Below are 26903 nucleotides of genomic sequence, written 5' to 3'. Positions count from 1 at the left end.
TGCTTTCGCTGAAGCCATGGAGCCTGCATTCGCTCCATAAGACGCACACACATTTCCCCTTAAAAAGTGCAACTTATAGAGCGAAAAATACAGTAACTTCACGGTTCTAATCCAGAGGTGGGGAACTGCAGGCCCAGGAGCCAAATGTGGCCAGGCCTCTCTATTCAGCTTGCAGGATTCTCCCAACACCCCACCTCCTCCCCCCAGGCTTGCTCTGTCTTCTTCCAGAATGCATTCGACTGGCTGGAGTGGGTCGAATTAAGGTTCATCTCCCATCCAGACCAGCTTAGCCTGATATCATCCCTCGCTGAAGGATTCCTTCTTGCAAACTGCCACCGGTTCTTGGAGGGGAGCAACACATGTATCAGTGTGGTGTAGTGGTTAAGAGCGGTAGTCACGTAATCTGGGTAACCGGGTTCGCGTCTCCGCTCCTCCACATGCAGCTGCTGGGTGACCTTGGGCCAGTCACACTTCTTTGAAGTCTCTCAGCCCCACTCACCTCACAGAGTGTTTGTTGTGGGGGAGGAAGGGAAAGGAGAATGTTAGCCGCTTTGAGACTCCTGAAGGGGAGTGAAAGGCAGGATATCAAATCCAAACTCCTCTTCTTCTTCTTCTTCTTCTTCTTCTTCTTCTTCTTCTTCTTCTTCTTCTTCTTCTTCAGCTGGGATGTCGTTTTAGGAAGCTTGCATAGGAAAAATAAAACCCGCTCTCCGAAGGCAAGGGAAAGAGAAAAGTCCCAGACTGTGAAATTGTTTGGCAAGTCTTCCTTAAAGAAAAAGTTGCACACATGGTAAACACTTTAAGGGACACCTTAAAGCAGCCTTTCTCAACCTGTGGCTCCCCAGATGTTGTTAAACTACAACTCCCATCACCCCTAGCTAGGAAGGCCAGAGCTCAGGGATGATGGGAGTTGTAGTCCAACAACATCTGGGGACCCACAGGTTGAGAACCGCTGCCTTAAAGTCTTGGCCATGTTTGCCTATTTCTTTTCACCAGGTGTGAAAACTGATCGTTATGCATTCAAGTTACGAAACGTTTAGAAGACATCTGAAGGCAGCCCTGTTTAGTGAAGCTTTTAATGTTTAATAGGTTATTGTATTTTAATGTTCTGTTGGAAGCCGCCCAGAGTGGCTGGGGAAACCCAGCCAGATGGGCAGGGTATGTATAAATAAATAAATAAATAAATAATAAGCCTGATTTGTTTACAGGGAGATTAGACCAGGCATAGGCAAACTCGGCCCTCCATATGTTTTGGGACTACAATGCCCATCATCCCTAGCTAACAGGCCCAGTGGTCCGGGATGATGGGAGTTGTAGTCCCAAAACATCTGGAGGGCTGAGTTTGCCTGTGCCTGGATTAGACGGTGCCAGCTATGTGTTCTGAAGACGTGTCATCATCAAGCAAGTGTTATCTTGCACCTTCCCATCGCTTCCCTTAATCAGCTTGAATTGCATAACCTGAATTTGCGATCCAGTCACGCCTGGTGGCAGGTTGGAACGCCCCCTCAATACGGAAACAGGAAACTGTTGACAAAGGGAAAAATCTGGCACTCCAAGGCAGCTATTCTAGTCAGGGAACTCTGAGGCTATGCCAAGGGAGAGTCCTTTAGCGCCCAGGAGGAGAGAGAGGTCTTATTTCCCAGTGTCAGGGCACAGACAGCCACGAAGCAAGAACAGAGTCATCGTCACACCCTTGCAAGCACAGCAGATCTTTTCTTGGGGGAAGAAAAGGGCACACTCAATCTCTGCTGTTGCTCTGCAAAGCCATGCTCAGAGGCGATTTGGGTGGCACTTGCTGGGGCCTGAAAGAGAGCTACAGGCTCAAAAAGTAAGATCTCCAGGATGGGCTTGGTGGCCGAAAAGTGACACAGACATGGTACGAATTGTAGAGGGGATTCCAAGGACTTTTAGAAGACACCTGAAGGCAGCCCTGTTTAGGGAAGCTTTTAATGTTTGATGCATTACTGTATTTTAATATTTTGTTGGAAGCTGCCCAGAGTGGCTGGGGAAGCCCAGCCAGATGGGCGGGGTATAAATAATAAATTTAATAATAATAATAATAATAATAATAATAATAATAATAATATTATTATTATTATTATTATTATTATTATTATTATTATTATTATTATTATCCTCTAGTCCAATCCCCTGCAATACAGGAAATAGAAACACCGTGGAAAACTGTGGGGGGGGGGAATTGGGGGGGAATAAATATTATGTACTGAAGAATCTGTTGAACTTTTGAAAATTCAATAAAATTCGTACTAGAAAGGGAAAAAGGAAAATAGTTGAAAAGAGGCCATTCGATGACACGTCTCCAAGCAGCTAAAGAACCAAAATGGGTCTCATTACAGCTAGAGCAGACGATCAATATTGCCCTACTTAGTGATGGCTATCATGCGAGCTTTCGTTCAAAATGAGTGAAGAATGGATCATATGCAACAACAGAGGTGACATTAGTCCTTTGGTGACATGTCATGTTTCTTTTTTAGATATGGTGGTAGTTAGATAAAGCCCCCCCCCAAAAAAAAAATATATATGCAAAAACAAGTTATTTCTTTCCGAAGAGTGCAGCACAAAGATATTGGCCTTAAAGTACCCAGAAGCCATCTGCAGAAAAGCCTAGCCAGCCAGCTCAGTGGTTAGAGTACCTGCTTCAAATGCAGAGAACCCCGGGTTCAATCCTGAATGAAACCGATTTACCCACTCTGGAAGAATGGCAAATGAAGGTGATGGACTACATGGAACTGGCAGAAATGACTGGCAGAATCCGTGACCAGGGAAAAGAGTCGGTGGAAGAGGATTGGAAGAAATTTAAAGACTACTTGCAGAAATACTGTAAAATTAATGAATGTTAAAATGATGTTGGAATGGAAAATAAGTGGTATTGGCAAAAAGATTATTAAGAATATGCAAATATGGATTGACAATGGTTGAAAATACATAGTTATAATAGGTTAAGATATTGAGTAAAGATAAATGATAGAGGGTAAGGATTTGCTGAAAGGAATTCTAAACAGGAATACAAAAGGGGAGGTGTGAGGAAGTCAGGAAACAAGTAAATGAACTATAAGACATGAAATACTGATTTTTCTTTTTTCTTAACTGTTTTTCATTTTTTATGTGCTTTGTTTTTGGTATTTTTGTATCCTTTTTTTTTTCTTTTTTCTACTCTATTTTTTATGTTTAAATTTTGTAAACAATCCTGAATGAAACCTCCACATTTCAAGGCAATTGCAACCCGGCAATTAAAAATGCGTTTTTAAAAGGTCCCTGAACTCCGAGGCTAAATTATTTTAGCCCTCATGGTCAACAGCCGAACACTGCATTGAACAGGATTGGGCTTTTATTTCATGGGCCTCTGTGTACTTACTCAGAAGTAAAGGCCCACCGTACCCCAGACTGGTGGGGTAATTTTTTGTGGGGTGCATTCTGCAACACATCATTTTTTTTGCAATATAATTTTCTTTAATTAAACGTTTCAAACATTTTCACAATCGTCTTCATATCAAAGAGTTTCACCCCATAAACTGACTCCCCACCTCCACCGTGTTTTCACTCAAACCTTTTCTACTGCACTATGGACTCAGCAAAAAACCATTTTATGCGCGTTGCAACACTGTGACACCCGGTGGCGCTGTGGGGGCGTGCGTTTCGCCAACGTGATTTCCCGTAATAAAGTTCACAACGCGTTTCCCTGAAACGCTTTTCTGATGTGTGTAGATCCAGCCTAGATCTTTATTACCCAAAGTTTCTCCATTACAGTGGTACCTTGGGTTAAGTACTTAATTCGTTCCGGAGGTCCGTTCTTAACCTGAAACTGTTCTTAACCTGAAGCACCACTTTAGATAATGGGGCCTCCTGCTGCCACCGCATGACTTCTGTTCTCATCCTGAAGCAAAGTTCTTAACCCGAGGTACTATTTCTGGGTTAGCGGAGTCTGTAACCAGAAGCGTATGTAACCTGAAGCGTATGTAACCCGAGGTACCACTGTACAATTATTTTCCTTCCGCTGCTTTCATTTTGAATCCTGCCTGTGATTTCAGCTGACTACGGTATTTTTAAAGAATATTCCATGAAGAATGGCCTCCTCCATTCTTCTGTTAAAAGGGTCGCCATTTTGATCTCTTAATTTCGCTGTCAGCTTTCCCGTCTCAGCATGGTCCATTCCTTTCAAACGTCTCTCCTCCTTTGCTGGGACCTGCTATACTTTGTTTCTGCGCATATAATATTCTCGCCGCTGTTCATTCTGCAACGTGTCGTTGATGCCACAGTCGTGGGTTAGTGGAAGACCTACACTGGATCACGATTTATTAGGTCTTGTGTGGTGCTTCCCCAACATGGCTGCCATTATTGTCATCTTGCCCAACGGCACAACAAAAGTGGGACAACAACTAAAACCCAGTAGATTTGTGGTACAAGAAGTTCCAGGGGAAAGCTGCGGGACACAAAGCAACTGGGAATGAATCAGGATAGCATTGCCCAAGCGTCTGTACAGTGGTACCTTGGTTCTCAAACTTAATCCGTTCCAAAACCAAAGCGTTCCAAAACCAAAGCGCACTTTCCCATAGAAAGTAATGCAAAACCGATTAATCCGTTCCAGACTTTTAAGAACAACCTCTAAAGCAGCAATTTAACAGGAATTTTACTACCTAACGAGGCCATAAAATGAAAGCAATAATAAATGTACTGTACTATAAGATAAATAAGACAGTATTGCAGATGATAAAAATTAAAATTATTATTTTTCTCAGCTGCACTGATGATAGTCACTGTTTGGATGGGGGGCTTTTATCCATTTCCGCAGTCACACAATCAGTCAATCAATCAGTAGCTGAACTGGGTTCCACACAGTCACAAAAACAAATTAACCAAAAAAGCCTCCGAAACAAAAACACAAAAGAAATAGCAAAAAGAAAAGCGCCAAACTTCCGTTTGGCTTCCGAAATGTTCGAAAACCAAGGCGCAGCTTCTGACTGGTGCAGGTGCCCCAGAAACAATAGCCAACAGTCGCATCGGATGTTCGGCTTCTGGAAAACGTTCAAAACCCAGAACACTTACTTCTGGGTTTTCAGTGTTTGAGAACCAAGGCGTTTGAGAACCAAGATAGCACTGTAAAACCCAGTAGATTTGTGGTATAAGAAGTTCCAGAGTTCCAGGGGAAAGCTGCGGGACATGCAGCGACTGGGAACGAACCAGGATGTCCGTCCCCAAATATCTGCAAATGCAAACAGTATTGAGACTGGGATGGCCTATAACCATCCCAAAACCTTCCTAAACACAAACCACCACAAATATTCACAGGGTCTTGGCACAAGATAGCCAACACGTAGTTTTTGCCTTGAGCAGAGGGTTGCCAACTGAAGGCAGCCCGGCCTGCTCTTGCGCCTTTGAAACAGAAGCCGGGTCTTCAGAAGTCTGCAGGCAACCTTCCAGCGAAAAGGTGTTTTAAAAAAATGTGCTGGAGCGTCTCTGCGGGAAAACCGCCGTTAAAAGCACACGTGCACAGAAGCAGGGGCTGGCTGAAACGTTGGCAACACTGGCCCACCCCCTGGTTGACACATGTAACATCAGTATTAAGCGGGTGAAGAGAGAGAGAGATGCCAAATATAACCAGCTTTCCAAATTACCCGATTAACAGCCTCTGCTGGGAAATAACGAACATTAGTGAGTCAGAGAGAAAGAGTTGTCAAGCTGGCTGAGTTGCCTAAGATTAGATAATTAACTCTAATGTGCCAAACACTGGAGCTTTTATAAGAATCTTCTTTTAAAACTTTCTGCAACAATAGGAGAATTAGCCTCCCTCCCTCTCCGGAATGCGACACACTGCCAGAGGATGGCAGAAAGAGCTTAAGACTAGAGGTGAACACGGAGAATGGTTTCTACATTTTTCCTGGTCCCCTCTGCTGGTTTGGGGCTGATGGGAGCTGGAGAGCTCCAGGGTATTTTTTGGGGTGGGGGTGCTGGGTGAGGAGATCGCTCTGGGCCTCCTGTTGTAAATAAAAATTGCCCTTCTTCCCTTATGGGGTATCCAAGAGCCCATATAGAGTCCTTACATAGGTTCCCTATTAGTAGGAGAGAATAACAGAGGCCAACCAGAGAATATTTGAGAAGCAAAAGCAGCTAGTAAGCTTGATCTTTATTGATCTGTTGCAACAGGGTGTCGCCTTCACACGCAGGAGAGAGGAGGGACCCAGAAAAATGGCATGCAAGGCCTTATAAAGACTTTTGAAATTCCCATCCTGTAGATCAAGACCACCCCCAGAAACATCATACATACATCACAGAAGGGGTGTAACCTAAGACCACCCCTCAGATACATCACCGAAAAGGTGGTCTAAAACAGAAATTTGAATATTGTTTTTCTCCTGTTGTTGTTTATCTCCTGTCTGGCAGGTTACTTGATTGGATTGCCCGGGGAGCCTGGCCATTCTTTTAAAACATTGGCTCAGTTTAGGAATCAAAATGGTTTCAGGTTGGTCTTCCTGTGCTGATCTATGTACGTGCTTGGTTGGTACGCTTATGAACATTACCATATATCTAAGACCATAAAATTCCTATCACACTCCCCTTCCTGTCCCTGTTCTCTAGAATCCCCTTCCTCCATCCATGGCTAAACTTGGCCCTCCAGCTGTTTTGGGACTACAATTCCCATCATCCCCAACCACCAGTCCTGTTAGCTAGGAATGATGGGAGTTGTAGTCCCAAAACAGCTGGAGGGCCCATTTTTGGCCATGCCTACAAAACGTGACACAGGGCAAAGGCTTTTTGCGAGAAGCAGGCCACAAAATGCACCGGTGAAGCAGGAGAAGGACAGAGGCCGTCACAGGAAAATAAATAAATGTTGATTTAATTTAAACAGAGACAGGAACGCTTATAGACGCCGAAACGGCTGCAGAGAACGCCAGAAAAGAGACAACGGACTCAGTGCTCATCCAATATTTCTCGGCTATATAACGGGCATCCAGGGGTTTTAGGCACAGAGGAGGGGAATAGCCAGAGCTGCCTTGCTCAATTATTTGAGGCAGTGGCCTTTTCTAGCCATACCTAGTACAAATGCCCAAACACACTTCATGCCATCACAGAGTAAGCAAGGAACCTTTGACCTTCCAGATGTTGTTGAACTATAATTCCCATTGCTACGGAAATTACAGGGGGGGGCGCACATCTTTAAAGTTGTTAAATGTTACAAATATTATGCCTGAATGTATCTTTTCGACTTGGCAGCTCAGGGAAGTTATCTAGCTTTAACAATCATATAAAATCAACTCCTTTGTCGGTTTCCTCCAATCCAACTCTATTTTGTCCTTGAAAAATAGGGACTCCAGGAAGTGCCCAGAGGTGACAATTGCTAGGCTGATTGTTGGCCAAGGCAAGCCTAATCCCACCCCCAGACTTGCCAAGGGGTCCAGACATGCAAAGGAAGTTTGTACTTTGTACTTTGTACTTTGTACTTTGTACTTTGGGTGGTGGGACTTCAGAGGTGTTTGCCTATGCTAATCTTATCTTAATCTTATGCTTTTGAATTATGGTGTTGGAGGAGACCCTTGAGAGTCCCATGGACTGCAAGAAGATCAAACTGATCCATTCTGAAGGAAATCAGCTCTGAGTGCTCACTGGAAGGACGGATCCTGAAGCTGAGGCTCCAATACTTTGGCCACCTCATGAGAAGAGAAGACTCCCTGGAAAAGACCCTGATGTTGGGAAAGATGGAGGGCACAAGGAGAAGGGGGTGACAGAGGACGAGATGGCTGGACAGTGTTCTCGAAGCTACCAGCATGAGTTTGACCCAACTGCGGGAGGCAGTGGAAGACAGGAGGGCCTGGCGTGCTCTGGTCCATGGGGTCAAGAAGAGTCGGACACAACTAAACGTCTAAACCACAAACAACAACAGCACAAATGTCCAAACACACTTCATGCCATCACAGAGTAAGTAAATGAGGTGCAAGGAACCTTTGACCTTCCAGATGTTGTTGAACTATAATTCCCATCGTCCCTGGGCCATGCTTGCTTGGGCTGATGGGAGTTGTAGTTCAGCAACATCTGGAGGGCCAAAGGCTTCCCCACCATTGAAATAAAGACTGCTGCAGCCAGAGAAGAGACCAGGCACCCCCAAACTTGACCCTCCAGATGTTTTGGAGCTAAAACTCCCATCACCCCTAGCTAACAGGACCAGTGGTCAGGGATGATGGGAATTGTAGTTCCAAAACAGCTGGAGGGCCAAGTTTGGGTATGCCTGGAAGAGATTCTCAAACAAAGGAACTGCCCCAGTTTTCTCCAAGCTGGTGCCTTCCCAGATGTTTCGAAACTACAACTTCCGCCAGGCTCAGCCAGCCCAGCCGTGCACACTTCACAATACTCCTGATAGATCAAGGTTTGTGTTGGTCTATGGCAAGCGGGGCGTGTGTGGGGAGAAATATCCAGGTTATTTCCCTTCCCCGCAACCTGTCTTTTCAAAGTGGGATTGCTTTTGTTGCAAATGTGAGAAGAAAACAGAGGGCAGACATTGCACAAACAAGCAGCTGGCAAACGGTGGAGGACAGACAAAGGAAGAGGGAATTTTCCTGAACTTTGAAGGAGAGAGCGACTTTGAAACAAAAACAGCAGGATATGAGGATGTGATGAAGAGGAAGAAAGATCAACAGCAGGTGTTAAAATAGCCACTTTGGGCAGACAGAGAGCTCCTCTTTAAAGTTTGGGGAAAGCGTTTGGGGGATAGAAGAGATAACTGTAAACATGGGCCAGACAGTGAGCTGCAGGATCACTAATGATTTCAGGGGGAAAGTAAGAAAATTAGTTGCATGCAGTCACAGTTCCTGGGTAGAATCCGCACCCAAATCTGGTCAGCTGGTCCTTTGGGCAAGCTGTAAAAACCTCAGAAGTTTTCGGCAGCACATAAACGGGCAGAATTTCCGCCCTCCTTTCCCCACAGGTGGGATAAAGCATAATTTGAGGAATTGTACAAAGCCCAAAGCAATGACAAACCTAGACAGCATCTTAAAAAGCAGAGACATCACCTTGCTAACAAAGATCCGTATAGTTAAAGCTATGGTTTTCCCAGTAGTGATGTATGGAAGTGAGAGCTGGACCATAAAGAAGGCTGATCGCCGAAGAATTGATGCTTTTGAATTATGCTGCTGGAGGAGACTCTTGAGAGTCCCATGGATTGCAAGAAGATCAAACCTATCTAGTCTTAAGGAAATCAGCCCTGAGTGCTCACTGGAAGGACAGATCCTGAAGCTGAGGCTCCAATACTTTGACCACCTCAGGAGAAGAGAAGACTCCCTGGAAAAGACCCTGATGTTGGGAAAGATGGAGGGCACAAGGAGAAGGGGACGACAAAGGACGAGATGGTGGGACAGTGTTCTCGAAGCTATCAGCATGAGTTTGACCAAACTGAGGGAGGCAGTGGAAGACAGGAGTGCCTGGTGTGCTCTGGTCCAGGGGGTCACGAAGAGTCAGATACGACTAAACAACAAAACCCAAAATACGTTCAGATGTTCCAAATGTACAACGGGAAACACAGCAACAGTAGAATCATAGCACTGTAGAGTTTGACATGACCCCATCTAATCCTACCCCTTCCAATTCAGGAATCCCAGCTAAAGAATTCCTGAGAGAGATGCTCACCTGACCTCTGCTTCAAAACCTCCAAGGAAGGAGAGTCCACCTTCCGATGGTTTGGACCACAATCCTGACTGGCATGAGGGAGGGGGTGTGGTTTGGCGTCCCACTTTAGCAGTCCACCTGCGGCATTTTTTTGCAGCCTCTGCAGCTTCCAGACAAAACCCAAGTTCCCGCTGAAGCAAAGTTTACTGGGTGGCAGCTGCAGAGAGAGAGAGAGAGATGGGATGGAAATTTACTTGGGCCGCCACAACATCTCGTGGCATCAGTGTGGCTCCCTGCCAAAGAGCTCTGTCTTTCTCTCTCTCTCTCTCTCTCTCTCTCTCTCTCTCTCTCTCTCTCTCACGCGCTATTTATTGTTTTCACTGACACAGATTTCTTTTGTTTACAGGGAGGGAGCCCTGGGTTTCTCTCCTCTGAAATATCTTTGTTGCGACAACACAGAGGCAGCCACGGCCAACTGAGGGGGTCTGGGTGGTGAAGACGTGAGCCCCAGCATCGTCGGCTGGAAGAGCATTGAAGTAGGTCAGGCCCCACATTTTATGCAAGGGGGGGGGGGGAGGACCCAGAAAGGCTGAAGGATGGCGCAGAGACTGGCAATTAGGAGCTCCTATCTGGACTTCCTGTTATAGATCGCCTGCTTAGAGCTTCCCTCCTCTTCGCCACCTGTGGATTCAAACATTGCACCCGTGGGAGCTAATTATCAAGGGTCTCTAAACATGGCTGCAGCTGTGTGGGAGGCGTTCAGAGGGGAAAAGAACACAAGAGTCTGGCTGGACCAGACTAAAGGACCATATAGACAGGGATGATCATGTGTGCCTCTATCTATGGAGGGATAGTAAGGTAAAGGGACCCCTGACCATTAGGTCCAGTCATGGCCGACTCTGGGGTTGCGGTGCTCATCTCGCTTTATTGGACGAGGGAGCCGGTGTACAGCTTCCAGGTCACGTGGCCAGCGTGACTAAGCCGCTTCTGGCAAACCAGAGCAGCGCACGGAAGCGCCGTTTACCTTACCGCCAGAGTGGTACCTATTTATCTACTTGCACTTTGAGGTGCTTTCGAACTGCTAGGTTGGCAGGAGCAGGGACCGAGCAACGGGAGCTCACCCCATCGCAGGGATTCGAACCGCCGACCTTCTGATCGGCAAGTCCTAGGCTCTGTGGTTTAAGCCACAGCGCCACCCACGTCTCCCTATGGAGGGATGGTCTGCTCCAGTTCCTGTTTAGAGATCTGGGGAGGGAGATGGAGGTTCAGGAGAGGGCAACCAAAATGATCAAGCAGGTGCAGCAAATCTCCTATGAAGACAGATTGCAGCGCCTGGGGCATTTTAAGAATAAGCGTAGAACTGCCCCAGTTGTGCATGGTATTTAAAAAACGGATGGAGAAAAGTTTTCTCTGCCACTCCTGACTTGTGTTGGAAGGTTCAGGACAGAAAAAAGGAAGGACTTTTATCACACGGTGCGTAGTTAAACTGTGGAACTCCCTTCCACAGTAGGCAGTGAGGGTCAACAACAGCAGAAGGTTCTCAGACATGGATTGGTTCTGTTATGTTCTCACCCTGGGCCAGCAGGGGGATACTGTAGATAGTTTTCACTCAGGTCCACATATGCAAATAAGGGATTGAAAGTGACGTTCAGTGATTGGACAGTTACAGAAAGTGGTTACAGTTGCGTTGTAGTGGAGCTCTATATAGGCAGGCTGGCTGAACCCTTCAGTTCAGTTCTGTTCCAGCTTACAAATAAAGAGCTGTTTTGGAGAAATCGCTGCGTTGTCTGCTATGTCCACCCACTATCTAACAGGTTCAATCCCAATCCAATAAACAACAACAACAGAAACCAGTTTTGGCACTCTTATCGCAAACATGCTTCCCAACCCCCAATCCCCGGCGTCTTCAAAGAATGCTTGCAGTTTTTGTTTTTAGAAGATCATATGATACCGCGATTAACAAAAGCGATCTAATTTCTGTTGCAAAACCTTTTTGGCTCCTGCCTTCCTCCGCTGCTCTGGTGAAAAATGAAAGGATGCTACTGCAGCTACAGAGATTTGAGGAGGGAGTGATTCCTATGCTGGAAAACTAAAGGTTTTACATTTTCTTTTTTGCTCATAAAGCACAAAGGGGGGGGGGAGAGACTGATGGTGGATCATCTTGCTGATACGCATTTGCTTGTGCAAAGAAAACTGCAATGCAGGGTGAATCACAGTGTGAGTCAAAGATCCTTTGTGCCACCTAGTCTTCACCCAGAGAAGGATTTCAAACTTCTTGCAACGTAACTGGAGAAGGAACTTAAAAGTTGTGGCCGCATACAGCATGCTGTTAGAATGGGAGACGAAAGATGAAGAGGTAAAATCAGTCATGATCAAATGGGCACAAGATATAGGTCATAATATCATGATGGAAGATTGGGAAAGGTTATGGAAAATTGATTTAAAATTTACAGACTGTTCTTTGTTGAACGAAAATTATATGAAGATGATGTATAGACGGTATATGACACCAGTGCAGCTAGGGAAAATGTATAAAACTAGCTCAAATATGTGTTGGAATTGTAAGGGAAAGGAGGGGACATTTTACCATATGTGGTGGGATTGTAATGAAATTTTAAAAATTTGGGAAATGATATACAATGAATTGAAGAAAATGTTCCATCTAACATTTGCTAAGAAACCTGAAGCATTTTTGTTAGGGATTATAGGAAAAGACCTGCCAAGGAAACTGAACATATTCATGTATGCGACAACGGCGGCAAGAGTCTTAATAGCAGAAGGATGAAAGAATGAGGAAATTCCTACCAAAGAACTGTGGCAAGGGAAATTGATGGACTGTGTGGAACTGGCAAAATTGACGCACAAATTACGGGACAAGGATAACTGTGACTTTAAAGAGGAATGGGAACCTTTTACAAAGTATTTAAAGAAGCAACAAAGTGAACTTGACTCCTTGGCAGGCTTTGAATAAACACTCACAAACTTTTTACTGATAATAACCAGTCAGACAAATTAAGGATTTATACAATTTTGTAACATGCAGAGAATAGCATCTACAGAGAAAACAGAGATTGGAACTGAGGGAAGTCAGGAGGGAGGGGAGGGGGGAAATGGGGGGAATTAAGGATATGCTTTAAGATAATATGTTTTGTTTAAATTCCTAATAAAAAAAATATTTTTTTAAAAAAAGCTGTAGTGCAATAGGAATACAACATGAACCTGCAAAGAGAAGGCAGGCATCTCCCATTTTCAACACTTTAAAAGCACCTTGTCTGAATAGGCCATCAGATTATATTGCTTTTTATTATTAGGAATACTTTAGGCAACTTTAGACTCTGCCCACCTGCAATTCCTACTACCTGGCAGTCAGAAGCATATCTTCTCTGCCAGCGGAGAACAATTTAGCTATTGTTGCTGGTAGTTTTTGAAACTTTGTCCTCAGTCAGTCAGACCTGCGAGAGAACCTGCAGCCGATATCAAAAAACTTTCTGGAGCCTGCTATCACGACTACACAATCTTCCGTCTCCTTGGCTTCCTTTTTATCTGCTTTCGTTCCGCATCTAGGCCATATTATTTTATTTCTTAAAATACTTTATTAAAATAGGTACTTCTGAAATACAAAACGATTCTCAGTCTCTCAAGGCACCTGATAGCGTATTAAAAATCACACAAAGACACACACAATTCAGAGTCGCCAGCAACACACACCGATGTCCAGTGCTATTTTCCTAGGAAAAGAGGTGCCAGAACTCACCTATAACGCCTTCCTTGACTACCTGAGAGGTGCCGGGACTGAGTTCCGGCTGATAAAAAGCCTTGTCGATACCAACCCCTCACTGCTTCCTTCTGTTTCAAGTTAGAAATCAGTCTACCATCCAGTGTCTGAGATCACAGGGAGATTTTAAAAAAGACCTGATGAATGCAACACAGACCACCAATCGACCATGTCCCAATTTGGATATGCAAAATTTGCACAGACACACCCGAGTTTCCCTGCCTTGGTTTTGCGCTCCGTTCTGAATATAATCCAGCAATTTCCGGATGGGGCAAGGTGTCTGGGAAAGATTCACGCCAAGCCTTAAGCAAGTAATTACAGGATTTCTGTCTCTCACTTTCCACCCCCCAATAGTATGTCTGGAAGCCGGTCTCTCTCGTCCGTGACATGACAGCATTTCCAAAAAAGCAGCCTAATGTTAGGTGTATTCCTGGCATTTTGCCCAGGAAGGGAAGATAATAAGGGATAAGGGAAACAGATTCCCATGGAAACTGGAGCTGCCCCCAGTCTTCCCAATGGGCCATGCTGGGAGCGAAGAACCCTGTTTTGCGCCACGGGCTCTGCTGGAAGACTTTGCGGGATGGGTCTCCTTGGGCCAAGTGGCAAGGAAGCTGTGTCAAGTCCGTCTCTGGATCAGATGGATTTACGCAAAGAGGCAGCAGTAGATCACCAGGCAGAGGGGATCTCTCAGCCTACTGCGTCTGTTAATTAGAGGATGTTTTTGCTCCAGAGGAAACGAGACGCTTGCCGCCCCCCCAAACAAAAAAATTGCAGGTGCCAACATACTAAGACACAGACAAATACATGCACAACATCCCATAATTTGGACCTATTGCAATTTCCACGTCTGAGGCGGATGTATAGCACCATATAATTGGAAGAGTTGAGACTTGCAGAGGGCAAGGAAAGGGTAGGAAAAGCACCTGTAAAGTTCACATTTCTTTGAGGCGAAGACAACAAGAACAGATATGGATTTAAGTGCAGAGGAGGAGTGCGGTCTAGTGGTTGGAGCGTTGGGTTGAGGCAAATGTTCAGCTCCCCACTCAGCCACAAAGTTCATTGGCTGTCCTTGCACCAGCCTCTCAGCCTAACAGCTGTTTAAAGATAAGATGGAAAGGGCCATTTTGACCTCCTTAAAGGAACAGAGGGCTATAAATATAATAAATAATAATAAGGATATATCTATCTTTTTAATTCATCAATTCCTTTTGCTGGCCAGAAAGATCAGAGTCCTATATCAATGCAGTTGGGAACTGGGTTCAAATCCTAGCTCCGCCATGATGGCTAAAGGAGGGATGGGATAAGAGATTTAGGAAGTTATGAATAGTTTATTTCCCCCCATGCTACCATAAATAACACTCATTGTTAGCCCCCTGGAAAGTTTTGGAAGTATCAGATAGAAATGTTCTCAGTATACATTAGAGCAGGCATCCCCAACCTTCGGCCCTCCAGATGTTTTGACTACAACTCCCATCATCCCTGACCACTGGTCCTGTTAGCTAGGGATCATGGGAGTTGTAGTCCCAAAAACATCTGGAGGGCCGCAGGTTGGGGATGCCTACATTAGAGGCACCCAATAAAATGGAAAGTATTTTCAACTCAAAACATAAACAGAAGGCCAAGTTGATAACTAAGCATTTATATAATGCAGTTTGTTTATTTATTTAAAAAAAACTATATATGGCTGTATCATAAAAAACATATTTACAACAAAACCACAAAACCATGCAGTGAAATCATGAAAGGTGTTTTTTTTTAAAAAAAAGAAAGGAATTAAAACAAACAATTATCTCTCCCTCAAGACAGGTATACAAGAGACAGGAGATTTTGTGCCGTCGGGTAGACCATGACATATAATTGCAGAGTTACCTACTTAAGTGCAACCAAATATAGCCAAAGCGACTGGTTCATACAATCAATACACGCCGCTCCCTGCCACAAGGCATAGTGACCACTATTAGCTTAGAGGCTTGAAAAGGAAAGTAGACAAATTCAAAGCAGGGTTACTAGTCCTCATTACCGCCTGCTACCTCCTTGAGCAGGACGCGGGTGGCGCTGTGGCTTAAACCACAAAGCCTAGGACTTGCCGATCAGAGGGTCGGCGGTTCGAATCCCCGCAACGGGGTGAGCTCCCGTTGCTCGGTCCCTGCTCCTGCCCACCTAGCAGTTCAAAAGCACAAAGTGCAAGTAGATAAATAGGTACCGCTCCGGCGGGAAGGTAAACGGCCTTTCCGTGTGCTGCTCTGGTTCGCCAGAAGCGGCTTAGTCATGCTGGCCACATGACCCGGAAGCTGTACCCCGGCTCCCTCGGCCAATAAAGCAAGATGAGCGCCGCAACCCCAGAGTCGTCCACGACTGGACCTAATGGTCAGGGGTCCCTTTACCTTTTTTCCTCCTTGAGCAGAGGCAGTTGAGCTCTAAAGACCAGTTTCCGGAGAACAGCAACAGGAGAGGTCTTTAGCTCACGCCCATTTGCCAGGAGTTGAGTGATTTACAGTGGTACCTAAGGTTACATACTCTTCAGGTTACATATGCTTCAGGTTACACACTCCACTAACCCAGAAATAGTGCTCCAGGTTAAGAACTTTGCTTCAGGATGAGAACAGAAATCGTGCTCCGGCGGCGCAGCGGCAGTGGGAGGCCCCATTAGCTAAAGTGGTGCTTCAGGTTAAGAACAGTTTCAGGTTAAGTACAGACCTCCGGAACGAATTAAGTACTTAACCCGAGGTTCCACTGTATACCGGACCACCTACACATTATTTTGCTCCGTTAGTTGTTCTGTGATGCTTCTGCGATGTTACCAGAGAGGTGGAACGAAAGTGAGACACCCTCCAACATTTGTGTTGTGAAAAGTTGCAGGATTTGGGCAGGAAGTTACAAGATATGCAACAACTGGAAACGAGGCAGTGCGCCCGCCCCAAAACCTTCTGCAGGTGCAAGATGACTGAAAGCATTCTCTGGTATATAGCCTGTCTAAAATCCATGCCACATTCAGCGCATGGCCCAGAACATGGTTCGCTGCACCACAGAGCCTCACGTTTCGTCTCCTCTGCAACCCAAGCAGCCCAGAAAAACTTGAGATTCCTGCAGGAAATACTCTCCTTAGCTCTAAAGACCTCACCACTTGGTTTATCTGCATTGCAGTAGCTGCGCTGCTACCTCTGAGCCCTTTACACTGTTTGGATAGCAACGCCGCTGGCACTCACTGCCTTAACGCTGCCTACGGATTTCTCCTTGAAAGGTCTGGTTGCAGGCAGTTCGGATTTGCTTTCTCCTGCTTCTCTTCTCCAGAGCTATTCTGGTTTTGCAGAAAAGTCTTTCCTGCAAATCCAGGAGTTTTGAAAGGCACCGATCATCTTGCTGTACTCTAAACATCTGGAGATGGGGGGGTTGAGGGGGAGAAGGCTGTTGAAATCAGAACAGCTGTCTTAGCAAGCATGGCTTTGTTGCTCAGGGCTTTTGCCAGAGGGAGAGAGAGGCGTTCAGAAGCCTCAAGACAAGGGATCAGCAAACTTTTTCAGCAGGGGGCCGGTCCACTGACCCTCAGACCTTGTGGGAGGCCGGATTATATTGGGGGGGGGGCAAATGAACGCATTCCTATGCCCCACAAATAACCCAGAGATGCATTTTAAATGAAAGGACACATTCTGCTCATGTAAAAACATGCTCGTTCCCGGACCGTATTTAGAAGGCGATTGGGCCGCATCCGGCCCCCGGGCCTTAGTTTGCCTTCCCATGCTCAAGACAGCTACAGCCCAGTATACCTGAAGGTGCATCTCCACCCCTATCGTTGAGTCCGGACACTGAGGTCCAGCTCCGAGGGCCTTCTGGCGGTTCCCTCCCTGCGAGAAGTGAGGTTACAGGGAAGCAGGCACAGGACCTTCTCGGTGGTGGCACCCTCCCTGTGGAACGCCCTCCCATCAAATGCCAAGGAAATAAACAACTCTCTGACTTTTAGAAGACATCTGAAGGAAGGATGTGTGGATCCAGAATTGGCCTCCCCAGTCACTTACGGACTCACTTTTAGGATCCTGTTCAGGGAAGGCAATCTTACTCGGCTATGAGTGATCGCGAAAGATGATGATAGATTTGGGGTCTACGGCCAATTTCATGGACATGGACTTCATGGAACGCCCTTGGGAAGATGCCTCGCACGTCCATGCTCCCCTCCTCGCCCTCTCCCCCGTTTGGTCCAACACTTCCACCGTCGTGCTCCCCAAAACCCGGCACCCATCTGGCAGCTGGAGGTGCAAAGTGTCGTGCGTCACAAGTCAACTGATCGCTAGGTATCCTTGAAGCAGGGGAGAAGGCAAATACTTTGGAAATTAAGAATATCTTTAATAAAAGTTACGTAAAACAGATGAAAGAGGTTCTGAGAAGAAAGGGGTTCTGAGGCTGCCCGATTGACCCCAGAAGGGGCAGAAGTCCACCTGCAGTGTGGCCGCCTGGGCGTTTGGCTGAAATGCAGGATTTAAGGACAATGGCCAAGGACAATAATAATAATAATAATAATAATAAATTTTATTTATATCCCTCCCTCACCAGCCGAAGCCAGGCTCAGAGCGGCTAACAACAATAAAATAATACAACATTCTAAAATCATTTCATTATAAAATTAATTCAAATCAAATTGATGGCAACAATTGGGCTAGAGTTCTGTGAAGATTGCCAAAGGAGGGAGTCAGGCTGTGCCTTGGCCAAAGGCCTGGTGGAACAGCTCTGTCTTGCAGGCCCTGCGGAAAGATGTCAAGTCCCACAGGGCCCTAGTCTCTTGTGACAGAGCGTTCCACCAGATCGGGGCCATGGCCGAAAAGGCCCTGGCTTTGGTTGAGGCCAGCCTAACCTCCCTGCCACCAGGGACCTTCAATATGTTTTTGTTTGAAGACCATAAGTTCCTCCGTGGGACATACCAGGAGAGGCGGTCCCGTAGGTACGAGGGTCCTAGGCCGTATAGGGCCTTAAAGGTTAAAACCAGCACCTTAAACCTGATCCTGTAGTCCACTGGGAGCCAGTGCAGCTGGTATAGCGCTGGGTGAATGTGATCCCACGGCAAGGACCCCGTAAGGAGTCTCGCTGCGGCATTCTGCACCCGCTGGAGTTTCTGGATCAGTCTCAAGGGCAGCCCCACGTAGAACAATGGGAGCTGTAGTCGAGCATCACCTCTGCGAGGGCCTCCAGTTCCCAAATTCTGTCTTATAAGTGTAAGCCTTTTTCCCACAGAAATGCATGCGTAACATGAACCCACATGCTCAACATGTAGGGGGTTCTCCCCACCCCATGCAAATCTTTCCTCCCCAGGATCTCAAGGTACTGCACGTGGTTCTCTTCCTCCCCATTCCATCCTCAAAAAAACCCTGCGAGGTAGGGTCCATAGCCGTCAACGTTTCCCCTTTTTTAAGGGAAATTCCCTTATTCCGAATAGGATTCCTCGCAAGGAAAGGGAAAAGTTGACAGCTATGGTAGGCCGGGCTAAGAGATGGCAAGTGGCCCGACGCAGAGGTCCAGCTCCGAGGGCCTTCTGGGGGTTCCCTCCCTGCGAGAAGCCAAGTTACAGGGAACCAGGCAGAGGGCCTTCTCGGTGGTGGCACCCGCCCTGTGGAACGCCCTCCCACCAGATGTCAAAGAGAAGAACTACCTGACACTTAGAAGACATCTGAAGGCAGCCTGTTTAGGAAAGCTTTTAATGTTTAATAGGTTATTGTATTTTAGTGTTCTGTTGGAAGCCGCCCAGAGTGGCTGGGGAAACCCAGCCAGATGGGCGGGGTATAAATAAATTAATAATAATAATAATAATATATATTTATATCCCGCCCTCCCCAGCCGAAGCTGGGCTCAGGGCAGCTAACAACAATAAAATAAGACAACATTTTAAAATCATTTCATTAAAAAATTATTTCAAATCAAATTGATGGCAACCATTGGGATGGAGTTCTGTGAAGATTGCCAAAGGAGGGAGTCAGGCTGTGCCCTGCCAAAGGCTTGGTGGAACAGCTCTGTCTAATATTATCAGCTTCGTGGCTGGCTGAGGATTCAAACCCTGCTCTCCCAGGTCCTAGTCAGACACTCTAACCATTGCGTGACACTGCTGTTGGTGTACAAAGTAGGAAAAGATAGAGATATTGGTTATGAGTTTGAAATGTAATAGGGAGGATATGAAATGCATACTGAGAGATTGGATTGGAAAATTTTCAGACAGGACTGATGGAAGTCAAAAAAATTGAATAAGATGTAAAAGTATGTTTAATGACTGTTGAAAATGATATGTTAAAAAACTAATAAAAATTATATATATATATAAAAAACAATTCGTGGAGGAGAGGGCTATTGAGGGCTACCACCCACAACGAGCCTGCTCTGCTTCCACAGCTGTGAGGCAGCAGCGCTTCGAGCTCCCAGTTCCTGGAAACCACAGGAGGTGAGCGATGTGGCTTGTGAGTTTCCCAGTCATCTGGTTGGCCCCTATGAGACCAGGAGGCTGGAGATGGGCCATTGGTCTTCTTATGTTCTTACGAATACAAGCGGATAGCTCAGTTGGTTAAAGCGTGGCGCTGATAAAATGCCAAGGTTGCAGGTTCGAATCCCGTATGGGAGAGCTGCGGATTCCTGCATTTCAGGGGGGTCGGACTAGATGACCCTCAAGGTCCCTTCCAGCTCTCTGGTTCTATGAATCTGCATTAAGGAGGCCTGCAGGCCACATTGCACGGTTTGCAAAGTCTGTGTGGTTTTAAGCACGCACACAAGAGCAGAGTTTACATGGCTTCAGTACACGATCTGTATTGCTAAGAGGAGCGGACCACGGTTTTTCGCCAAGGATTTCAGCAACAGGATTCCGGATAGAGAGACTTTTGCAAAGCCTGTAATTTACGAGCTTGCAGGGCTGAGCATTCCTTCCGAAACCACTTCACAGAAGCTTCCCCCACCAACATCCCTTTTGGCAAGCAAACACACACACACACACACACACACACACACACACACACACACACACACACAGGACTGACTCGACTGACACACTCCAGACTACAAGACTGAAGGAAGAGCAAATTTAAGAGTGTTACCCCAGATTGCCAGAATTGTAGAGCTGTAAGGTCATCTTCTAGGCCACGCAATAGACCTGATCTAATTGTGCAATTGGAGGCAGTGAGAGATGTTACTTTCTTGGGCTCCATGATCACTGCCGATGGTGACAGCAGCCACGAAATTAAAAGACGCCTGCTTCTTGGGAGAAAAGCAATGACAAACCTAGACAGCATCTTAAAAAGCAGGGGCATCACCTTGCCGACAAAGGTCCATATAGTTAATGCTATGGTTTTCCCAGCAGTAATGTATGGAAGTGAGAGCTGGACCATCAAGAAGGCTGATCGCCAAAGAATGGATGCTTTTGAATTATGGTGCTGGAGGAGACTCTTGAGAGTCCCATGGACTGCAAGAAGATCTAACCGATCTATTGTGAAGGAAATCAGCCCTGAGTGCTCACTGGAAGGACAGATCCTGAAGCTGAGGCTCCAAGACTTTGGCCACCTCATGAGAAGAGAAGACTCCCAGGAAAAGACCCTGATGTTGGGAAAGATGGAGGGCACAAGGAGAAGGGGACGACAGAGGACGAGATGGTTGGACGGTGTTCTCGAAGCTACCAGCAGGAGTTTGACCAAACTGCGGGAGGCAGTGGAAGACAGGAGTGTCTGGCGTGCTCTGGTCCAGGGGGTCACGAAGAGTCGGACACTACTAAACTACTAAACAACAACAATTGTGCACTGCAAACCACATCCAGCTGAAAACTAAGACACACTAAGTATTCGCCTGCAAAATTCTGGGGAACAGCAGTAGCCAGGGTGCTCACATTTTTAATCAGAGAAGCCTACTTGGTCCCCCTCTGCTGCTACCATGGCAACCTGAATCTCCCCAGCTGCCCTCCTTCCCCAAGTGATCACCGTAATCAGCAAACACATCATACATCTGACATCTCCAAGCTGCAGATTTGGTTACATGAAGTCACCGAGCCAGCTCAGAGTGAGGGCAGCAAAGCCCCTCGCTCTGAATAGGCGTTTGAGGCGGGAACAGAACTGTGGACAGCTCCATCACAACCACTCATTTGTCCCCCTCCGCCAGAAATGGTCAAAATTGCTTTTTATGCGAGGGTGAAATGTTAGTGACCCCACCATGCGTGATTTCATCTCCCCCCTATTTAAAAACCGACTGGGATCTATGATACTGAATAAAGGCCCCCAAAAGTTGCTAAGAACATCCAGATTTTAAAAACCTCTCCTGCAAAAAACTCGACTGCCTCTTTGCCTTGCGGTGTTTTGAGACTGTAGCAAAAACAAGCTGGAACAGTAAATCAAATACCTTAAAAAAAAGAATCCAGGACAAAAAGAAAGAGGATGTTTATGTTCACCTGGAATCAGGTGCAACGTGACTTTTCGTCTCCCCTCCAATAAGTCTCCGTTCACACACAGCTGCAACATTTTATGCACAGCGACTGCGTTTGTGTACCCACTGCTAGGGAGACAGAACAAACCTGGTTGGAGCGTAATTGTCTGTCGCTCGCTCTCAGGGTCCCGTTTCCATGGCTTCGTGCCAATCGAACAGACCGTATGGAAACTTACAGCCAAGATGGCCACATGTCGCTTTTAACTGGGGGACGGGACATCTTCTAGCTAGCCCATAGGCAAAACCGGACCTCCCCATTTGATAGAAAGCCATTTTCTTTCTGAAATCACATGCATTTCCCCTCCATATAATCCATTCTATTTGCTGCTTACTCAAACGCAAATGTGGTATTTCACAATACCAAATGTGAAATACCTCGGAGGACAGAAGGGCCTTATTAACTGAAAGGTCTCATCCTGCAATGCACACAAAAAAAGAACCCCATCCAAAATCCAATGCACCTGAAACTTGCAGAAGGCAAGATCAAACTGGAGAACCCGCTTTGTGCTGGATCTCCTCTCCCATCCTGGCAGCGAACTTGGACAGGCGCCACCGACGTGTCAGAGTCAGCTCACTGCGATGGGGGAGTATAATTGTGGCCTACTGGGCCAAAAAAATTAAAAACCACTCATCATTTAAGAGAGGCAGTATGGTGTAGTGGTTAGAGTGTTGGACTAGGACCTGGGTTCAAATTTCCACTTCACCATGAAGTTCAGTGGGGGACCTTGGGCCAGTCACTGCCTCTTAGCCTGGCCTGCTTCGCAGGGTTGTTGTGGAGATAATAATAATAATAATAATAATAATAATAATAATAATAATAATAATAATTTATTTATATCCCGCCCTCCCCAGCTGAAGCCAGGCTCAGAGCGGCTAACAATAATAAAAGTAACATGGGGGCCAGCTTTTCCTCCTTGGGGGAGAAGTGCAAAAAAGTAAATGAAATAAAATAAAAATAAAAAGAATGAATCAAATCAAATTTAACCCCAAGGAAGCAGGCGATGAAAACTGTCTCATCATCATCACCACTGCCTCAATTGTTTGGGTATAATCTTAAAACTACTCATCAGTTTCTAGACACAATTATTCCCTGTTTATCACCAAACAGGGAGGAAAACCACAGTAGTCAAATGTGATTCACTCATCCCATGCCAGTGGGAAAGGTTTCAGGGCGTTCCATGATAGTCATAGAATTGTAGCATTGGAAGGGGACCTTTGATGATCATCTAGTCCAACCCCCAGCCATGGGTCTTGAACCTGAAACCTTGGCGTTATCAGCACAGCGCTCTAGCCAACAGAGCTATCCTTCGCAGAGCTCTCTGCGCCAGGCTGCATGCCCCAGCCACCCAAGGCTCAGTGCCGTCGTGGCACCCGAATATTTAGGGGATATTCTGACTTAGGGGCATTCTGACACAACCCCACAAATGGAGGCTTGGCCTCTGGCAAAGACCGTCTGCCGGGAACACGCCTGTTTGAGAGCAAAGCACCAAGACAATATCTTAGCTGTGTAACATGAAGCGGCATCAAGTCTCACAGCGGGCATTTTTCATTGATGCGCCTAAAAATAATGCCAGCCATATTTAACATTAGGGCGTGAGTATATACATAGATAATCTCATTATTCTGCACATACTCAGCCCCTTGTTCCAAATTTGTGCGCAGTCGCTAAAGGCAGCTATTAATAAGCTTCCTAAGGCTTCGGCCAAATTGTATAAAGACACTTTTAATTTCCAAAAGGGACGTATTGTATAGCCCGTTGGCTTCTCAGACAGAAGGAAATTCTAGGTTTAGACCCTCGTTCGGTGAATTGGGATCACACACAAATTATCCAAAATAGCAGCTGTGAATTTTTATCTGTTATTAAGCTTAAAGTTTCCTCCTAAAAAATAAAGGTGGCCTACAATTTGCCTTCGCAACAACTTCGTGAGGCAGGTTAGGCTAAAACAGGCATAGGCGAACTTGGCCCGCCAGATGTTTTGGGACTACAACTCCCATCATCCCTAGCTAACAGGACCGGTGGTCAGGGATGATGGGAATTGTAGTCTCAAAAACACCTGGAGGGCTGAGTTTGCCCATGCCTGGGATAAAAGAATGAAAGTGGCCCGAGTTTGCCCAGTCTGCTTCATGGCCAAGTACCCAGCCTTGAGACCTTGGGCAAAAGCTAAAACTATATGCCTAATTGGTTGATTAGAAGAGAATAAAGGAAAATAAATCACAGACAGGAATCAAAGTGAATGTCCAACTGTCTAAAAAGGGAGCATTTGTCACCATTTTAAACCATGGATTGGTGCTACAGGAATGAGATGGTCATAAGTAATCTAACTCTACTTAAATATGTACCATGCTGGGTTTTTTTGTTTTGTATTTCTATTGTTTCTGTTGTATTGATGTATTCAGTTTACTTCAATAAAGTAGGAGGGGGGAATATGTGGACTCATATACCCTTCTTTTCACTTCTTTCTTTCTTTTACAGCAACCCAATAAGCTATGGGTTTTTTGCATACTCTCCAAACCAGGATCATAAACAAGGACCTTGTCTAGTTTTACAAGTCAAAGCCAAATAGGATTTCGCTGGCTTGGAAGTTTTTGTTTTTTTGACACCGACATCCTGCCATTCCTTGTAAAGGAGCTCAGAGTGGCAAACAATCAAGAATCTTTAAAACACAACCAGTATGGATCCAGACTGGGGAAGACCCCTGCTTTGAAAGGCTTGCTGAAAGAAGGCGGTTTTCAGCTGGGGCCAAAAACGTAAGAGAGATGGTCCCTGTTTAATATTCATGGGGAGGGGAGTTCCGAAGGGTAGTTGCCACAATGCTAAAGGCCCGATTACTTCATTACTGCAGAATGGACCTCCTGATAAAATGGTATCTGCTGGAAGCCCTGACCTAGAAGGATAGAATTGTAGAATTGGAAGGGACCCCATGGGTCATCTAGTCCAACCCCCTGCAGCGCAGGAATTTCAGCTAAGGCATCCATGACAGATGGCCATCCAACCTCTGCGTAGGGATTGCAATTCTCCACAAGGCCCTTATGCATTGAGTCATACAAAGGGGGAAATCTATTTAAAGGGGACTGTGTGCTTAGGCTCCCCACCAGATCCTAGATCCCAGCGAAGGGGGATCCTGGGCTGATCTGCTGCCAAGAAGGTGCTGTTAAAGGGCCTGCAAGACAGAGCTGTTAGGCCTTTGGCCAAGGCACAGTCCGACCCCCTCCTTTGGTAATCCTCACAGAACTCTAGCCCAGTGGTTCCCATGAATTTGATTTTGAGCGAATTTTAAACTGAATCGATTTTAGAACGTTGTGTTACTTTCATTGTTGTTAGCCGCTCGGAGCCCGGCTTCGGCTGGGGAGGGCAGGATATAAATAAAATTTTATTATTATTTATATTATTATTAAAAAGAAGGAGCCTTAGGCAGCTCTCTCCACCCACCGTGTGCCCAGCTGCGCCCTCACTGAAGTTGCTCCTTCTGTGCAACTGTTTGAGCGGTCCAGGTGTGCCTGCGAATCTCCTTCACACTTGGCTTCTCCTCTTCATCACAATGAAGTCTGCGTTAACTCCAGCCTCTACCAACCTGGGGGAGCTGATGGGATTTGTGGTCCAGACCATCAGAAGGGCGCTAACATGGCAACGGCCAGGTGGAGGGCTTGCCGTGCCCAAAGGCTACCTGGAAACGGCGTGTTTCGGGGCAGTAAGATGTGGCAACACGGACTGGTGTCTCGGAAAGGACACCAATGGCTCCTTAAGTCACCACAACGAGGCAAAACCTCCATGTACAGGTGGAGTATATCCCTGAGGACCCTGGTGTCCAGGAGAAATGGGAAGGATGGGTGAGCCTTACCTTCACACACACACACACCCCCACCCCTCGCTTGCAAAAGCATCCTAGAAGCACCCCAGACCTGTCTAGGGAAGCTTTTAATGTTTGATGTATTTTAATATTTTTTTGGAAGCCGTCCAGAGTGGCTGGGGAAGCCCAGCCAAATGGGCGGGATATAAATAATAAATTTATTATTATTATTATTATTATTATTATTATAGAAGCACCTGGCTGGTTCCTCTCCAGGACAGAATCCTGCACTGGACTAGCCTTGGCCGGATCCACGCTGCCCCTTCTAAAACCCCATTTACCTGAAAGTAAACCTCGCTGAATTTCCCCAGGAGATGGGGACAGCTGGGGCGGAGCTGAAAGGCTGTAGCAAGGACCAGCAAGGGCACCACAGTAAAGTCGTGAATAACAATGAATAATTATTTTTAAAAGCAACATTTCAAGCGCAGAAAAGCGTTGCAGATGTGTCGCTCACGAACAAAGGTCTATGGGCAAGTAACACCGGGGAACGGGGAGCGCGAGGACCAACACAGAAACGAAAAAACGATCAAGTCAGACCAGTGGCTCATCTACCTCAATGCTGCCCACACGGACTGGCAGCACCTCTGCAGCACGGAGCGTTTAACAGCCCTACCGGGAGATGCCGGGGATCGATCCCGCCACCACCGGGCTCCGGCCTAAGCGTTTTGTACGCTGCCCATCTCACGCTGACCGCCGGCACCGTCCCTCCGCAGCGGCGGACAATGCCAGCCTGAGCTGCGCAGGATTCGAACTCGGAACCTTGGACAAGACAACGGCAGGCGCTATGCCCGCTGAAGCACCGCAGCCTCGGGTTCTAAGAAGCGACCCGGGGCGCAAACGGGGGGCAAGGGGCGCCTCCTCCCAGCTGAAGAGGGGCGAGACCCCCCAGCCCCCTAAATAAAAGGGGCCACCACCCCTAATGTCCTGCCTTCCAGCCCGCAGGAATCCAGCAATGGCAGGTGGGCAGAAGCGGCTCCTTACCTGGGGAGGAATGGCCGGTGCGTCTGGAAGAAGCGGCTGCCAAGCGTTAAGGGAAAAGCCGGAGAAAGGGAGCCAAGCGCGGCGCTGTCAGCCTCTCCCGCCGCCGCCTCTTCTTTATGAATGAATGACCGGCTCAGTCAGCCGGCGGGGAAAGTGAGCAGGTCGAGGCGGGGGCCACGCCCCCCTCGCGGAGCCGTCACAATGGGACGGGGCCCGCCCACCCCTACGTCACAAAGGGAGGGCGGCCTCCGCTGGGC

The 26903-nt window shown here is 46.6% G+C and overlaps 1 protein-coding gene across 7 annotated transcripts in view; it reads right to left on the bottom strand.

Annotated features, from left to right (window-relative positions):
- Positions 1 to 26903, bottom strand: part of RELT (RELT TNF receptor) — an 82409-nt gene extending 55506 nt beyond the window's left edge. Inside the window, exons 1-2 of one of the 7 annotated variants that reach the window (XM_083499800.1) lie at positions 26647 to 26903; positions 22279 to 22420 (exon numbers count right to left, since the gene is read on the bottom strand). The gene's annotated coding sequence lies outside the window, so the exon portion shown is untranslated. Of the gene's footprint in view, positions 1 to 9633; positions 9830 to 22278; positions 22421 to 26278; positions 26625 to 26646 lie in introns of those variants that run through there. The other 6 variants (XM_083499798.1, XM_083499802.1, XM_083499797.1 and 3 more) reach the window with 6 other exon arrangements.

Source organism: Podarcis liolepis (genome assembly GCF_965112155.1).
Source record: "Podarcis liolepis genome assembly, chromosome: 4".
In the NCBI taxonomy this organism is placed as follows: domain Eukaryota; kingdom Metazoa; phylum Chordata; class Lepidosauria; order Squamata; family Lacertidae; genus Podarcis; species Podarcis liolepis.
The sequence above is the reverse complement of the archived record's forward strand: the minus strand, read 5'-3'. Positions and strand labels throughout refer to the sequence as shown.